The sequence below is a fragment of the Cannabis sativa genome, chromosome 4 (genome assembly GCF_029168945.1).
Source record: "Cannabis sativa cultivar Pink pepper isolate KNU-18-1 chromosome 4, ASM2916894v1, whole genome shotgun sequence".
Lineage (NCBI taxonomy): Eukaryota > Viridiplantae > Streptophyta > Magnoliopsida > Rosales > Cannabaceae > Cannabis > Cannabis sativa.
In genome coordinates, this window is record NC_083604.1 from 61,839,211 (window position 1) to 61,844,210 (window position 5,000).

At 37.0% G+C, this 5,000-nt stretch overlaps 1 pseudogene; it reads left to right on the plus strand.

Moving 5' to 3' along the window:
* The window catches only part of LOC133037452 (protein Ycf2-like), a 7,749-nt pseudogene that overhangs the window by 1,330 nt on the left and 1,419 nt on the right, over window positions 1-5,000 (plus strand).

Genomic DNA, 5,000 nt, shown 5'->3' on the forward strand with positions numbered 1-5,000 from the left:
AACAGAGATAGAATCAGACCGATTCCCTAAATGTCTTTCTGGATATTCCTCAATGTCCCGGCTATTCACGGAACGTGAGAAGCAGATGATTATTCATCTGCTTCCGGAAGAAATCGAAGAATTTCTTGGGAATCCTACAAGATCCATTCGTTCTTTTTTCTCTGACAGATGGTCAGAACTTCATCTGGGTTCGAATCCTACTGAGAGGTCCACTAGAGATCAGAAATTGTTGAAGAAAGAACAAGATGTTTCTTTTGTCCCTTCCAGGCGATCGGAAAATAAAGAAATAGTTAATATATTCAAGATAATTACGTATTTACAAAATACCGTCTCAATTCATCCTATTTCATCAGATCCGGGATGTGATATGGTTCCGAAGGATGAACTGGATATGGACAGTTCCAATAAGATTTCATTCTTGAACAAAAATCCATTTTTTGATTTAGTTCATCTATTCCATGACCGGAACAGGGGGGGATACACGTTACACCACGATTTTGAATCAGAAGAGAGATTTCAAGAAATGGCAGATCTATTCACTCTATCAATAACCGAGCCGGATCTGGTGTATCATAAGGGATTTGCCCTTTCTATTGATTCCTACAGATTGGATCAAAAACAATTCTTGAATGAGGTATTCAACTCCAGGGATGAATCGAAAAAGAAATATTTATTGGTTCTACCTCCTATTTTTTATGAAGAAAATGAATCTTTTTATCGAAGGATCAGAAAAAATGGGTCCGGACCTCCTGCGGGAATGATTTGGAAGATCCAAAACCAAAAATAATGGTATTTGCTAGCAACAACATAATGGAGGCAGTTAATCAATATAGATTGATCCGAAATCTGATTCAAATCCAATATAGCACCTATGGGTACATAAGAAATGTATTGAATCGATTCTTTTTAATGAATAGATCCGATCGCAACTTCGAATATGTAATTCAAAGGGATCAAATAGGAAACGATACTCTGAATCATAGAACTATAATGAAATATATGATCAACCAACATTTCTCAAATTTGAAAAAGAGTCAGAAGAAATGGTTCGATCCTCTTATTTTTATTTCTCGAACCGAGAGATCCATGAATCGGGATCCTAATGCATATAGATACAAATGGTCCAATGGGAGCAAGAATTTACAGGAACATTTGGAACATTTCATTTCTGAGCAGAAGAGCCGTTTTCATTTTCAAGTAGTGTTCGATCGATTACGTATTAATCAATATTCGATTGATTGGTCTGAGGTTATCGACAAAAAAGATTTGTCTAAGTCACTTCCTTTCTTTTTGTCCAAGTTACTTCTTTTTTTGTCCAAGTTTCTTCTCTTTTTGTCTAACTCACTTCCTTTTTTCTTTGTGAGTTTCGGGAATATCCCCATTCATAGGTCCGAGATCCACATCTATGAATTGAAAGGTCCGAATGATCAACTCTGCCATCAGTTGTTAGAATCAATAGGTCTTCAAATCGTTCATTTAAAAAAATGGAAACCCTTTTTATTGGATGATCATGATACTTCCCAAAAATCGAAATTCTTGATCAATGGAGGAACAATATCACCATTTTTGTTCAATAAGATACCAAAGTGGATGATTGACTCATTCCATACTAGAAATAATCGCAGGAAATCTTTTGATAACACGGATTCCTATTTCTCAATGATATCCCACGATCAAGACAATTGGCTGAATCCCGTGAAACCATTTCATAGAAGCTCATTGATATCTTCTTTTTATAAAGCAAATCGACTTCGATTCTTGAATAATCCACATCACTTCTGCTTCTATTGTAACAAAGGATTCCCTTTTTATGTGGAAAAGGCCCGTATCAATAATTATGATTTTACGTATGGACAATTCCTCAATATCTTGTTCATTCGCAACAAAATATTTTCTTTGCGCGGCGGTAAAAAAAAATATGCTTTTTTGGAGAGAGATACTATTTCACCAATCGAGTTACAGGTGTCTAACATATTCATACCTAACGATTTTCCACAAAATGGTGACGAAAGGTATAACTTGTACAAATCTTTCCATTTTCCAATTCGATCCGATCCATTCGTTCGTAGAGCTATTTACTCGATCGCAGACATTTCTGGAATACTTCTAACAGGGGGACAAATAGTCAATTTTGAAAGAACTTATTGTCAACCTCTTTCAGATATTAATCTGTCTGATTCAGAAGAGAAGAACTTGCATCAGTATCTCAATTTCAATTCAAACATGGGTTTGATTCACACTCCATGTTCTGAGAAATATTTACCATCCGAAAAGAGGAAAAAACGGGGTCTTTGTCTAAAGAAATGCCTTGAGAAAGGGCAGATGTATAGAACCTTTCAACGAGATAGTGCTTTTTCAACTCTCTCAAAATGGAATATATTCCAAACATATATGCCATGGTTCCTTACTTCGACAGGATACAAATATCTAAATTTGATATTTTTAGATACTTTTTCAGACCTATTGCCGATACTAAGTAGCAGCCCAAAATTTGTATCCATTTTTCATGATATTATGCATGGATTAGATATATCATGGCGAATTCTTCAGAAAAATTCTGTCTTCCACAATGGAATCTGATAAGTGAGATTTCGAGTAAGTGTTTACATAATCTTCTTCTGTCCAAAGAAATGATTCATCGAAATAATGAGTCACCATTGATATCGACACATCTGAGATCGCCAAATGTTCGGGTTCGGGAGTTCCTCTATTCAATCCTTTTCCTTCTTCTTGTTGCTGGATATCTCGTTCGTACACATCTTCTTTTTGTTTCTCGAGCCTATAGTGAGTTACAGACAGAGTTCGAAAGGGTCAAATCTTTGATGATTCCATCATACATGATTGAGTTGCGAAAACTTCTGGATAGGTATCCTACATCTGAACTGAATTCTTTCTGGTTAAAGAATCTCTTTCTAGTTGCTCGGGAACAATTAGGAGATTCTCTAGAAGAAATACAGGGTTCTGCTTCTGGCGGCAACATGCTATGGGGTGGCGGTCCCACTTATGGGGTCAAATCAATACGTTCTAAGAAGAAATATTTGAATATCAATCTCATCGATATCATCGATTTCATAAGTATCATACCAAATCCCATCAATCGAATCTCTTTTTCGATAAATACGAGACATCTAAGTCATACAAGTAAAGAGACCTATTCATTGATAAGAAAAAGAAAAAAGGTGAACAGTGATTGGATTGATGATAAAATAGAATCCTGGGTCTCGAACAGTGATTGGATTGATGATAAAGAAAGAGAGCTCTTGGTTCAGTTCTCCGCCTTAACGACAGAAAAAAGGATTGATCAAATTCTATTGAGTCTGACTCATAGTGATCATTTATCAAAGAATGACTCTGGTTATCAAATGATTGAACAACCGGGAGCAATTTACTTACGATACTTAGTTGACATTCATAAAAAGTCTCTAATGAATTATGAGTTCAATACATCCTGTTTAGCAGAAAGACGGATATTCCTTTCTCATTATCAGACAATCACTTATTCACAAACCTCCTGTGGGGCTAATAGTTTTCATTTCCCATCTCATGGAAAACCTTTTTCGCTCCGCTTAGCCCTATCCCTCTCTAGGGGTATTTTAGTGATAGGTTCTATAGGAACTGGACGATCCTATTTGGTCAAATACCTAGCGACAAACTCCTATGTTCCTTTCATTACAGTATTTCTGAACAAGTTCCTGGATAACAAGCCTAAGGGTTTTCTTATTGATGATAGTGACGATATTGATGATAGTGACGATATTGATGATAGTGACGATATCGACCGTGACTTTGATACGGAGCTGGAGCTTCTAACTATGATGAATGCGCTAACTATGGATATGATGCCGGAAATAGACCGGTTTTATATCACCCTTCAATTCGAATTAGCAAAAGCAATGTCTCCTTGCATAATATGGATTCCAAACATTCATGATCTGGATGTGAATGAGTCGAATTACTTATCCCTCGGTCTATTATTGAACTATCTCTCCAGGGATTGTGAAAGATGTTCCACTAGAAATATTCTTGTTATTGCTTCGACTCATATTCCCCAAAAAGTGGATCCCGCTCTAATAGCTCCGAATAAATTAAATACATGCATTAAGATACGAAGGCTTCTTATTCCACAACAACGAAAGCACTTTTTCACTCTTTCATATACTAGGGGATTCCACTTGGAAAAGAAAATGTTCCATACTAATGGATTCGGGTCCATAACCATGGGTTCCAATGTACGAGATCTTGTAGCACTTACCAATGAGGCCCTATCAATTAGTATTACACAGAAGAAATCAATTATAGACACTAATATAATTAGATCTGCTCTTCATAGACAAACTTGGGATTTGCGATCCCAGGTAAGATCGGTTCAGGATCATGGGATCCTTTTCTATCAGATAGGAAGGGCTGTTGCACAAAATGTACTTCTAAGTAATTGCTCCCTAGATCCTATATCTATCTATATGAAGAAGAAATCATGTAACGAAGGGGATTCTTATTTGTACAAATGGTACTTAGAACTTGGAACGAGCATGAAGAAATTAACGATACTTCTTTATCTTTTGAGTTGTTCTGCCGGATCGGTCGCTCAAGACCTTTGGTCTCTACCCGAACTCGATGAAAAAAATGGGATCACTTCTTATGGACTCGTTGAGAATGATTCTGATCTAGTTCATGGCCTATTAGAAGTAGAAGGCACTCTGGTGGGATCCTCACAGACAGAAAAAGGTTGCAGCCAGTTTGATAATGATCGAGTGACATTGCTTCTTCGGCCCGAACCAAGGAATCCCTTAGATATGATGCAAAATGGATCTTGTTCTATCGTTGATCAGAGATTTCTCTATGAACAATACAAATCGGAGTTTGAAGAAGGGGAAGGAGAAGGAGAAGGAGTCCTCGACCCGCAACGGATAGAGGAGGATTTATTCAATCACATAGTTTGGGCTCCTAGAATATGGCGCCCTTGGGGTTTTCGATACAATCAAATAGAAAGCCCCAACGAA